At 42.4% G+C, this 13,636-nt stretch overlaps 1 protein-coding gene across 11 annotated transcripts in view; it reads left to right on the top strand.

Moving 5' to 3' along the window:
* PPFIBP1 (PPFIA binding protein 1) overlaps positions 1–13,636 on the top strand; it is a 179,917-nt gene that overhangs the window by 20,955 nt on the left and 145,326 nt on the right. The window lies entirely within an intron of this gene.

Genomic DNA, 13,636 nt, shown 5'->3' on the forward strand with positions numbered 1-13,636 from the left:
TGTCTCCTGTTCGACGCTGTAGCAGTAGCTCTTGATTCTTGCTCAGGCCTGTCTGCCGTCTGCTTTCTTGGGGATGCAGCAAATACTACAAAGTCATCAATAATCTGTCAGCTCTAAGAGTTCTCTGTTATTAAAAGTTTGAAATACTGGGGATAAGGTGTTTAGGACTTAATGTCATACTTACATGTAGAACTGTTCTTTTTAAGTAGCTTTAGAATGATTTCCTAGGATTTGAGGTTATGAAGCAAGTGTGCCTTATGTGGGGAGGGGCGTACTCCATTGGCTAAGGTTGCAAACATCAGACCTGGCATCCGTGCTCTCGTGTCAGTTTTCAGTGCCACATGATGCTGTGACGTGCAAGTCACTAGCCTGGCAGTGTCTCACCTTCTTTACTTGTGAACCTGTGATACTCCTGGGCATTATTTAACTCCTGTCCCTGTTGACTGTATCGGCTTGGTGTTCAGAAAGTGATCGGGATTGATGATCAGAATGTCTGTAATTATTAAACCAAGTCACATATTTTTCAAAGATTGTTTTCGGCCTTCATTGGACCTCTGATAGCATGTCTTGATGGAACATGTCTAGGACCTGTAACTCCCTCAGTACAATTTTAAAAATAACTTGCTGAGCTTAGAAAACAGCCTGTCTTTGAGGGACACTGGAAGCATGCTCAGCCCAGGAGTTGGGTGCTGAGGGATTTTAGGGGGGAGGAAAAGGCAGTGGGATTTGGTGGAGGAGAAGCTGATCAGCAGTAATGGAGGCCCCAGCTGCGCTTAAGGGGAGCTCTCGAGTTGGGATGGCCCTGTGGAGGCAAGGAGCTGGACGTGTGTGTCCCTGAATCAGCCCGTTGCTGGCAACTGGGCACCCCTTCTGGTGGCTTAACCTTGAGTGAAGCAGTGTCCTGCGGCTGGCTGGGGGCTTTCCCTGTGAGCTGTCAGCAGCTGGGGAGGAGTGCAACTGGATCTAAAAATGGGGTTCGGGGGTGCCTGGGTGGCTCAGTCGGTTAAGCGTCTGACTCTTGGTTTTGGCTCAGGTCATGGTCTCACAGTTTCGTGAGTTCGAGCTTCGTGTTGGGTTCTATGCTGGCAGCACGGAGCCTGCTTGGGATTCTCTCTTCCTTTCTCTATGCCTTCTCCCCTACTTGCTCTGTCTCTGCCTCTCTCAAAATAAATAAACAAAAGTTTTAAAACTGGGATTTGAGTGGAGCACACCAGTGTCCACTCCCCTGTCCCAAAGAATCTAACCCCTTAAAAAAATAAACAGTAATAGAGAACACCAAAATCTCAGCATATAGGGTAAGTCTCTTTATCTGCAAAGCTAGAAACTTGGATCCCGTAGCAAAACTGAAGGAAGAGGTTAATGATAAATCAACAGTAGTAATCGTAGTAATCGTATGTGTGCATAAATGAATTTGTCTCTGGGATATCTAACTCAAGTTGATTTTATAGAATTGGTGGTTCATCACCATAAATGTCAGGCAAGCAGGTTAAGGCACACAAACCATCAGACCTGAAACTTTCTAGGGGACCCTATGGACGGAGGGGAAATAATGGGAGAGTATAGCTTCTGTCGAAGTTCCGGTCACCTGACAGGGCATTTTAGTGTGGTTGAGGATGATAATTTAGGAGTTCTGTTGCCAAAGGATAAGTTAATGGGCTTTGAAAAAAATGAGTGAGTTTTCTGGCATTTCCAAGAGCCAGTTGTACTCCGCAAATATCTGAAACCGTCTGGCATGGTGTAAGTGGGATGGGTAAGCGAGGGTAAAGTCCTGCGTCTTTTCCAACCTCAGATTAAGTCATATCTGCAAAAGTGAACATGGTTCTTCATCATTTCTATCTTCTAGTGAGTGAAGGAGGCGGTGGGTTCTGCTGGCCCATCATCTCTGTAGTTTGAGTGTGCTGTGGGGCCCGGAGGTAGGGAAGGCTGATGATTTGGGGCTGGCACAGAGCCAAGGTGTGTGTTCTGACCACTGGGTTTCACTTCCCAGTGAGTCCCTGTCAGCTCCTATGTAACCCTTGTATCCTTTGTCTTTTTGCTCGGGAGCTCCGTAATGCGAGTCACACGAGATGTTACTAACCTGTTTGTTTCTGTTACAGGTGTAGTGGAGAGAGAAATAGGTCACTGTTCCTTATTCAGAAACTGAACAACTGCAGCTGCCATGGTGATAGGTTCTGTGTTAGACACACATCTCACCTCTTGGAGGGATGTGGCGATTTGGTGATTGCATGTCAAATCGATGAGCTGCCAGCCAGTTTATCGTATTGCCTGGAAATGGGAGATGGCATAAAACAAACTTGCAAGGTTTCCTCAGATGAGAAGGAAATTAATGTAGCATAGTGACTCTGCCGCACCGGAAGGGCTGAGGTGAGTCTGTCGAACACGTGCACTGTGTCGTCTTGAACTCTCCACTTGGATGGTCTTTCTCAGTGTGGTTCCTAGAGCCTACGGTGATCTCACAGTGCAAGGAGCAGGCGAGGCAAGTTATAATGTAGTCTGTGTCTTCCTCTGGCTTTTCCGTCTTTGTGACATGCCTACACATGTGCACTGGCATTCTGGAAAGTTCAGACGGGGAATCTCCCAACTACGACTTTTTGTTATGACTCACTTCTGCAAAGGATGAATCAAGAAGAGTTTCTTTGCCAAGTAGTGTGGTACTGTGTAGGGAGAAATAACTGATGTTGGAAGAGAAACTTTGAAGAACCAGAATTTAAACAAAGAACAAGATGGAGGAAGCCTCTATCAAGAAAATGGAAAACCAGAGGTGATCTGGAGGGTGTTGCCTGGAGCTTTGGGAAATAAGTCAGGAAGAAGAGAAATGGAGACAGGTCAAACAGAAAACATTGCCTGTTAGGGCTGACTGGAGTCTGAGGACCGAGGCAGCACCAAGGGGCTTGGAAACCCACTTTACAGGGAACTGCCCCACCCATCCACCTGCTTCTGCCTCCATTCACCTGGAGCAGGAAGGTCTGACACCAGTCTGGGGAGGGTGCTATTTGGCTGTTTTGAAGGCAAGACCTCAAAGTGTGGGGCATCTTGCTTCCTTCTCCAGCTGATGTTGCATAACCTCTCTGAGAGAGAGAACATAGTTGTTAAGGACACAGGCCTTGGAACCACACAGATATCTGCTACTTACTAAGGTGTGACTTGAACTCGGGGCCTCAGAAAGCAGGAATGTGGATGAAATTGGTTGTATTTCATGGGATTATCGTGAAGGGTTTAGCAGAGCACAATGAAGTAAGAGCTTAAAACTGTTGTTACGTGCCAGGAGTTGTTACGGGATTTGTAAAATGCTGACACTCGCTGGCCCACTGTCACACTTTGAACCTGAGCTTGGTCTCTGTGGAGAGTTAGACACTACCAGGGCTCTGGTGGGTTATTAAAAAGAGCCGCAGGTCCTTGCCAAGGGCTCTGGACGTCCATACACTGACCCTCTGGAAAGTTCCTGTATTTAAACCCCTTGATGTTTTCTAGAGACTGCTTCAGCAGGGACATCCACACACATTGACTTGGAATGGGTCTGGGCACTATTTTTAAATCTCCATGGATGATGGGTGCTCGGTTAAATACATGTAAATATTTATTAACCTCCTAAGCATCTTTTGTGTACAAGACGGTGGACCCAGAAGCGGTATACCAGGGCTGCCTGCTGTGTGTTTGGGGTTTGCATGATGTTATCGTGCCTTCCTACAACACTGAGAGAGGAAGGTGATATTACCAGTTTCACAGAGATGAAATAACTTGCTCAAGATCAGAGATAATCCCCAATTTCACTAAATGTAAGACCCATTCCAATTACAGCAGTGTTGGAATGTGAAAAAAATGTTTTTAAGTAATGAAGTAAATAGAAGAACCTAGATGCTCATTCTTGCCTAATTTCAAAGCTTATGTATTTTTTTTTTTTTTTTTTTGTCCCATCACACACAAGAACTTGCTGTCGATCTGGTTGGTGGAAATAAAACAAGCACAGATAGGAGAACAGCTAATGTGTTAGGACTTGAAAGGGCAGCAGTAATAATAGTTGGTGTTTATGGACTACTTATGATGTGGCAGTGCTTTCATAAGAGCATTGGACTCTTCGCAATTATTCTGAGGTGGATACTGTTATATTGTCTTCTTCACCAATAAGACAACTGAGATGGGTACTCTTTTTTAAAGTTTATTTATTTATTTTGAGAGAGAGGGAGAGAGAGGGAGGGAGGGATAGAGAGGGAGAGAGAGGGAGAGAACCAGTGGGGGAGGGGCAGAGGAGGTTGCAGAGGACTCAAATCAGGCTCCCGTGCTGACAGCAGAGAGCCTGATGTGGGGCTTGAACCCATGAACTGTGAGATCATGACCTGAGCTGAAGTTCAATGACGCTTAACCAACTGGCCACCCAGGCATGCCCCTGGCTGGTATATTTTAAATTCAGATCACCTGCAGATTACATTTCAAAGGCAGCAATATTTTCCTTCCACATCTTTTGAATAGACAGACCTATGGTCAATGAGAGAATTGAACTGCAGTTGATTTTGGGTCAAGATGCCCTTTTGCTGCGATAATCCTTGACGGTCATTCCCAGAGTGAGTGTCTAGCCGAGTGGTTCTGAACTGCAGTCAGGAACACTGACCCCGTGTATAGGTTGATTGGAGGGATGCCCGGAGCAGAGAATGACTGTTGGGGTTGCTCTGAGAGATGCCCAGCTGTGGGATGGAACATTGAGGTTGGGACTGAGCCCTCAGATGGGGCTGAGGACGGGGGAGGAAAAATGCATTCATACTCAGCCCACAGTACCAAGGTGGGATTCTAGTTGTGACTCCAAGCCCCTGTCTCACAGGGGTAAAAGGCTCTTCTTTCCTCTGGCTGAGGGCTGTCTGGTAACACTGAACTTAATATGCTATGGCATGGCCCTGGTCACTGCCCTAGGTGGGGGGCTGGGGGACATTGAAAATAAAGATGAACTTGGACTTACAGTGATAGGAAGAGAGCAGAACTTTGAGTGGGTGACTGACAAGTCTGATCTCTCCCTCAATACTGCCTCTATCATCACTCAGTCCAGCTGGGTTGGGGAATGTGCTCCTCAGGGCTCTGTGTGAATGCTGTTTTGTAACCTGTTGTGTAGTGTTCTTCTCCAGCCTTTTCTGGCTTCCTGCTCTCTTAGCTGTCCAGAGGATGAAGGCTGTTGGCTTTCCTGCTGGATAACCCATCTGCTTATATGAGCTGACTTGATGGATCAGCCTGCAGAAACCCAAGAGTGCTCAGTAAAGTTTTCTCTCTGTGGATGTCACCAAAATGCTGGAGATGTGTTGGAAAAGTCCCTGGTGCTTGATGTGAGTTCTCCACAAGGAGCCTTTGTGGTGTGTGGCTAACTCTTTATGGGTAATGGGTTTCCTATGAATTGGTGATTTGTGAGCTGAATAAAAAACAATTCTTGTCTACACAGTTTATCTGTGGTAAGGAAAAGGTCCCTTCAAAAGTACATTGGTCACTTTGGGCCATATGCTCAGGGACTCAGCGTGCACGACTCCAGAGAGTGCCATTCACATTTTTGACATGGCTGGCCCTCATTTGATTCCCTTAGTAATTCTCCATACCTTTGAGAACATTTTCAGAGAGATCCTCTGTTGGAATAGGGCTGAGATGGAGCTGGCTGTGGCCAAAAATCAAATAATAGTTCCTACTTCTCTTCCCTTCTCCAGTCCTTCAAATTGAACAACTAGAGAGTGCTTTCTGAATTATATGTGTTATTTATTTATTTAAATGTGTATTTATTTATTTTGAGGGGGGAGGGGCAGAGAGAGAGAATCCCAAGCAGGCTTCACACTGTCAGTGCAGAGCCTGACTCGGGGCTCGAACTCATCAACCGAGATCATGAAAGACCTGAGCTGAAATCAAGAGTCGGGTGCTCAAATGACTGAGCCACCCGGGCGTCCCATGAAATATGTGTGTTACTTAAAAAACTAAAGAGGCAATTGATAAGCAGCTCTTGCTTGTGCCTCGAATAAACCTGCTGTTCATAGAACTGAACAGGGCACAAGAAGGTGACTTTTGGGAATACCAGTGTTTCAACAAATTTGATCCTGAGAGTATTTAACAGTTCCCATCTGGTTAACTTGTAGACATTAGCTGGCACTCCTGTTAAGACTTCTGTTCCATTCTGGAGCTAACACACAGCCTGGTGTAATCAAGACAACTGTAGTAGAGACGTCTGTGCTGGTAGAGGTAGCTGTCATGCTCTGTTTAACGAAAACGATTTTAAATTGATTATTCCTTCCTTACATATTGCCATTCACCAGATTTCTCAGCCTGGTGAAGCTGTTCATTCTATTTAAAATACTTGCTTTAGGAAAACTGGTATTTTCTTCGGTAAAGAAAGATGTGCATTAGGAGGAAATGATTTGGTACTTCGAAGTGCTCACCACAGAGTTTTTACTCAGCATTTTTTATCAGTAATTGGGAGTGATGGTTGAAACAAAGCTGGAAGAGACCACTGGCAACAGAATTCAGAAAATAATCCTTATGAGATGGTATGGTGAAGTGAAGCTGGTACTATTTTAAGTCACAGGGCTATATGTTATGTTGTGAATTTATATTTAAAAAAGCAACTAAAGGGGCGCCTGGGTGGCTCAGTCGGTTAAGCAGCTGACTTCAGCTCAGGTCATGATCTCACAGTCCGTGAGTTCGAGCCCTGCATCAGGCTCTGTGCTGACAGCTCAGAGCCTGGAGCCTGCTTCAGATTCTGTGTCTCCCTCTCTCTAACTGTCCCCCATTCATGCTCTGCCTCTCTCTGTCTCAAAAATAAATAAGTGTTAAGAAAAAAAATTAAAAAAAAAGGCAACTAAAGGGGCGTCAGGGTGACAGGCAACTATAGGGGCATCAGGGTGACTCAGTCAGTTCAGCGTTCGACTCTTGATTTCAGCTCAGGGTCATCATCTCATGGTTCATGAGTTCAAGCCCTTCATCGGGCTCTGTGCTATCAGAGCCTGCTTGGGATATTCTCTCTCTCTCTCTCTCTCTCTCTCTCTCTCTCTCTCTCTGTCTGCCACTCCCCTGTTCATGTGCGTGTTCTCTCTCTCTCAGAAAGAAATTAAACTTTAGAAAACCGTAAAAATGAAGATGAGTTGGTTTGACGAAGGCGTCTTGGGGGTTGTCACTGAGCACAAATGTGATGCTGTGGCAATGGAGAGTTAAGGAAAGTTAACCTTACCACATTTAGCAGATATAATGTAATTAGTGTCCAGTTTCCTGGAGAGAACATTCCCTTTGTGCTCTGTGTTGGAGATTCTTGTGCTAGACCCGTCCGCTCCATTTTAAGGAATGGTGCCACGTTGGAACGTTGCCAGTTTTGGGGTGGGGAGATACTATGACCAGAGATCTGGAAATTGTGACCTATTAGGAGTGTTTTGAAGAACTGGAATTTGATGTCCTAGGAAGTTAAAGGAGACAGGACTGCTACTATAAAACTTCTGTCAGCTTGCCAAGCAGAAGAGCTTGTATTGTTTGATCCCTGAGGACAGTCCTCCAGGGAGATGAGGCTGGGGTGAGGTGGGCAAAATGACTCAGGGAAGGCAGGCCCTTCCAGTACCCGAGTGAGTATAGTCATTTCAAGGAGGTGGTGGGGGTTCGTTGAGATGCGTCAGAAAACATTTAGACTTTGATAAGGTTCTGTGCTTTTGTAAAATAGCTGGTTCCTTCTGGTTCTTTTAAAAAATTGTTTTATTCAGAGAGATAAGGTGGTGGAAGAAAGGCATCCCTTGTCTGTGGCACAGGCCACGGGAAGTAGAACTGCTGGTTTCTGATGAAAGCTGAAAGAGCTCTGGAAATGTGTCTTAACGTGGCTTTTCTCGTTTCTTGTTTTTGCAGATCCTGCCAGGACTATAGATCCCTGATGCCTTTGTTTGGTTTTGTGTTTTGCATGAGTGAGCTACATAAAAGTGATTATTTTATGCAAAAAAAGATTGCTACCGGGTCCACCCCCCCCCCCCCCCCCCCAATGGAAAGTTAAGCCTTGTGTTTCTCTGCTTGGCAGAAATTGTGCTTTTCTGTGGAGGAAATCATAAATCAGGATTGAAGGCAAAAGATATTTTAACCCAACTCTTTCCCCTTTCTCTAAAGAGTAACGGTCACTTGGCTATGATGCAGCACTGCAAAGACCGAATTAAAACTTTTTACCTGTTGGCAAGCTTGTATTTTCATTGACTCAGATCTTTATCAGAAATATTATTTGGGAAGGAGGAAGCCCCTATTTTATGTTAATTGTCTTGATCTCTATCTCCTGACCCAAGTGTATTTATTCTTTTAAGCTTTTTGAACACCATTTTACATAAAATTATGAATAACTTAAAAAATAGCCTTATGGTTGAAATAGGCTGTGCATTGAAAAAAAAAAACTGTCAATGTTAAACTTACATTTAGTGTTTAGAACTTAAATTGTGAAAACTTACGTTGAATTATCAATAGTGAATACAGAATAGTTAGATATTAACTATTAGCCCATTGACTGAAACTGTTCCTTGAGTACATGTATTGCTTTTAGAGTAAAGTATTTTTTGCTCATTTTTTGCTCATCTTGTTGTGGTTCACACTCTGGTTTCTGCTGGAGAAACCAAAGGTCCAGTGTAGGTTTTTTTTATTTCCTACATGGCTAACTATAAGGTTTTTTGACCTACAGATGGCTAATATGGACATTCCCATGGCCATCTGGGAGTGACAAAGAGCATATTTGTGTTTTAATAAAACACATAAATACTGAAAGAACTATGAGACTTTAATCGTTAACAGTATTTCCATTCTCTGTCAATGGCAACATTTATTATTACAGACTGAAAAACCAGTTTTGAGATATCACCAAACAGAAGCTACCCTGATGATACCCAGAACATTGGTTTAAGACTAGCTGTTGTGGGCTTAGCTTGCATTATAAGTTACACAGATTTTGTGAAAGATTTGTATGAGGTTAGGTTTAAAGGAGTTAGGAATTCAAAATGGAATCTCCTGTTGATTATTTCTTTCTCCCAAGACTTGAATATTGTCCACATGAGAATTATCATTTACCGAAGGAACAGGAAACTTTCATTCTGTCTAGATTTGTCTTGCTTTGGAACAATTTTCTTTCTGTATGGTACTTTTAGACAAACACAGCCCTAACATCCAACGTTGACCAGAAGAGAGCAAGTTGGAAGAATGACTTACAGAATTACTAATAAATCATCTAACTTCTCTGCTTCAGATTTCAAACTGGTTACTTCTTGGAATTGTTGGATTGTTGGAGGCTAATAAATTAATCTGTGTAGGCCTGCATTTCTAAGCGAAGTGATTATTTTACATTTGCTCTGGCATATGTATTTGGAGGGAAGGGGGTAAAAGAGGAGTTAAGAGTCTTAAAATCGCCAAGGTCCCTTTTAGGCAACTTCTCCCCTCCCCCAAAACTCAGCTTTGTCCAGTTGTTTACTGACTTGGCCAAGTAGCTTGGATTTTGTTTAATCTCAGAATCTGAAATTGCATCAAGTCATGTTATTTGATAATCCTCCATGACTGGCTTCATATGTATTTTAGGAAAAAGAAAAAGGAGTCTGCTTTAGAAATCTCATAGCTTGAGTTATTTTTGAATTCATGAAGGAAAATGTTTTCTTCTCTTGCTGAGCTTTTTTTGTGTCAAACTAAAGTTTTGAGGAGTAACATCATGGTATTAATGCTTTTGTACAAGGAACAGGAATAATCTGAAAAATTAAAATGTGAAGGTGGTTACCAAGTACTTAAAACCATCTGTAGAATGATACTTGATAGAGATTTTTACATGGGTATATTTGTTACGTAAAAGAGCTCTTTTGAATATTAGCTTCTATACTCATGTTATTTTTTACTGTTAGGTCAGTTCACAAAAGATTTCCAACACTGTAGACATATTACATTTTATCTAAGTGTTAAATGCCACCCCCCCATAGGTTTTTTTTTTTTTTTTTTTTGAACAATGAGTGGTACAGATTTATTGGGGACAAACCTGGAATTACTGGAATGTGAACTGCCTTCTTAAATTTCTAAGTGCTCAGGAAAGTTCTCTCTCCCCTACAGATTTCCAAATAGATTCTCAAATTTTGTTTGTTTTCTTATAATCTTGTGAGCTGGGAATTACTCAGTTATTTAAGGGATCCCATTTTATTTGAAGCTCTGTTTCTTTTTTTTTTAAATTTTTTTCAACGTTTATTTATTTTTGGGACAGAGAGAGACAACATGAACGGGGGAGGGGCAGAGAGAGAGGGAGACACAGAATCGGAAACAGGCTCCAGGCTCTGGGCCATCAGCCCAGAGCCCGACGCAGGGCTCGAACTCAAGGACCGCGAGAGCGTGACCTGGCTGAAGTCGGATGCTTAACCGACTGCGCCACCCAGGCGCCCCTGAAGCTCTATTTCTTTATTTCTTGGAGTCAGTTTTTTGAGTCAACAAGGCCTTACCATGCTCTGTATGACTTTGGGTATTCGTGTACAATTTATACATTCATGGGATTTTTGTAATATAGTGGGTATGTTTGAGTGGAAGTTGACTCTTGAAATATTTTGGAATAAGATTATTAAGCATTTGATATTTTACAAATGCTTGATTAGCATGCTTACATACCCTGTGTCTTGTAGATTTGTCTTTTCTCTAGACGCTTTCCTGGTGTTTTCAGTATTATTTGGTGTTTAGAACCACTAACTGATTTTATTTATTAAAATTTTTTTTTAAGTTTATTCATTTTTGAGAGAGAGAGAGAGAGCTCACGCGAGCCAGTGTGAGTAGGGGAGGGGTTGAGAGAAGGAGACACAGAATCCGAAGCAGTCTCCAGGCTCTGAGCTGTTAGCACAGAACATGATGTGAGGCTCCAACCCACAAACAGTGAGATCATGACCTGAGCCAAGGTTGGCAGCTTAATGACTGAGCCACCTGGGTGCCCCACACTAACTGATTTTAAATGAACAGGGCTACTTCTAGTAATCAGATCATACAACCAAGAATTGGGAGTGCTTGTTTTCATTTTCTGTCTCCTTCCCAGAATGGGAGCAGTATAGAAAAGTGGGCATATGTGTAATTATATAGAATATCACATGTTACGTATCAAAACATACTATCTTATATAGGGCAAGAACTATCTTACTCAATTTTTGAATGTGGTTGGGGAAAAACATTTGAGTATATACTCCTCCCCTTCCTCCCACAAAAAACACACACAAAACTGCTGCTTAGACTTGAGTAAGACCTATAAATTGTATATGTGTTTCATCTTCTGCAAAATATAAGTGTAAAGGAGCATGTATAATGTACACCGTGTGGCCTCACAGTTAGGAAGCTGTGTTATTGTAAAATCTTATTAGCATCACCAGAGGTAATAAAGTTAAGCTTATTAATTTAAACTTGCCATTAACCTATTTTGCTGGGTATAACTCAGCCATAATGATGATTTTTAAGCATCTACACGTATGTATGAAATTGTTATTGGTGCTAAATATTAATAACAGTTTGTGTTAGGTTTTTTTTTTTTTAATTAAAAACACTTTTTCAGCGATAAGGTTTTCTCGTGATTCCTGAGGTTTGAGGAATGTGATGGTTCAAGGGGGGAAAAAAAAGCCAACCCAATAATACAGTACCAGAACTCTCTGTTATTTTTAAATTGGATCATAGGGATACCTGTGGTATTTGAAACCTAATTATAGTTATACCTCGCAGCATGATTATAAGCTCCTTTCCTTCCAGACATGAAAATTAAATGGTGAAATTTCTCTGCACACATACAGCACCAGTGTGGAACAAACCCTGCTATTTCCCTACACGAGAAAGAAATGTAATTGGGCCAAGTTGACATTCTCTAGAGCAGACACATAGACCAGGAGATGGTAAAGTTGTTTATTCCTCCTCCTCAGAAAACAAAGCACTAAAATCGCCATTTAAACTAGAATGGCGGATGACAGTGACTGAGGCTTTCTGTAGTGACAGAATAAAGTCTGTGTAATATTCTTTATCTGCCAAGAGAATCTGTGTTGACATGATAGGTATGTATTATACGTGGAAATTTCTGTGTATTTGAGTGTTTTCAAATTTTGTAGTCAGAAGTTTGTTCTTGTGTAAAATGATGTTATTGTTTTTGTCAGTCTTGGAAAATCCGAGGTTTTCCCCTCGGTTTTCAAGTAGCTGTCCGTTATCCTGCATTTTCAGTTCAAACTATTGGCTGTTTTTTAAATCTTGTCTGAAAAACTTGAGAGGAATGGAAAGATTTGCCTCAGAGATGAGTTCACAAAACCTTAAGGATGAATTGAACGCAAAGAGAGTCTGTTTGTCTTGCTGGTTTGGATTTGGTGTTTGTTGCCAAATGGATTCTGTCAGTCTGGGTTTTTGGTATTAAGTTAGATTAGCCTGGTATCATCCTTGAGAGCAGCTTGCAGAGAGTAGATGAAAGGAAACAGCCCAGGTTAACACATGGTCTGTGCCCAATGCATGCTCTCAATTACTCCTAACATATTAGCTGTTCCTTAAAGCAGATCTGGTTGGAACATGGTTGGTGGTACTACTGACAGATACCATTCTGCGGGAGGCGGTGGGGGGGGGGGTGCTCTTATGAGCTGAGTACTGTGTGAGGGTTTGACTTACCTGTAGACAGTCAGATGAGGCGGGCATTAGTACCTCAGTGTGAAGCTAAGTGTACTGAGGTAGATAGTCGTGAGGCAACTTGAATGGGGACGGAATCAGTAACCAAATCCAGCCCTCCTGGTCCAGAGCTGGAGAACCTAACCATTCTGTCCCACGAGAGCCACTGTGAGGTTCACTTTGGAGCCCTTAAAAACTAACTTGAGATCCTATGCACCAAAACTTTTCTTTGAAAATAATAAGTACAACTGGAAAACGGAAGTCTGTAAATAATCATCTCATCGTAGGGAGGTAATTATTACTAGATTTGGTGTTTTGAACTTCAGTTCTTTATTTGTGGGAAAATGGTGCCATTTTTCTTTTGTGCAGAACTCTCTGATGAGGTTTCATCTTCCTCAGTAGGAAATCCCATCCAGAGTCTTTACAGTGACACATAATTCCTGCATCTTCTCCCACCCCCACCTTCCCTAACTTCCTGACCTCTCCTCCAGCTCCTCCCCTCCTCCTTTATTTTGTTGCAGCCACAATGGCCTCCTTTCTTTTCCTCTAATTCTGCTAGCTACTCCTGCCCCAGGGCATTTGCAATTTCTGTTCCTTCTGCCTGTAGAATTGAATGGCTCACTCGTTTTCTTCAGGACTGTGTTCTGCTGGCACTACATCAATGCAGCTTTCCTTGACCAGCTTATATAAAATGACATCCCTCCTTTCTGAGCTCCCTCTTCCCTCACTCTGCTTTCTTCTCTGCATGGAATTATCACTATCTCTTATATTTTCACTTGTTTATTTATTTGCTGTTTCTAGGCAGGGACTTGGCTTTGTGTATTGCTTTATGCCTAGCAACTAACAACTGTCTGATACTTAGGAGATGCTGCATAACTATTTGTTGAATAAAAAGTAAGTGGAAGTGAGTGTGTGTGTGTGAACATATATACATGCCTGTGCACAGACACACGCACAGTCATATACACGGTATTTTGCGGCCTCCTTAGCATTAGGACTAGTATCCCATTATATGGCTATTTTGTAATTTTTAAAATTTTAAAAA

This window comes from Felis catus, chromosome B4 (assembly GCF_018350175.1).
Source record: "Felis catus isolate Fca126 chromosome B4, F.catus_Fca126_mat1.0, whole genome shotgun sequence".
NCBI classification, from domain to species: Eukaryota; Metazoa; Chordata; class Mammalia; order Carnivora; family Felidae; genus Felis; species Felis catus.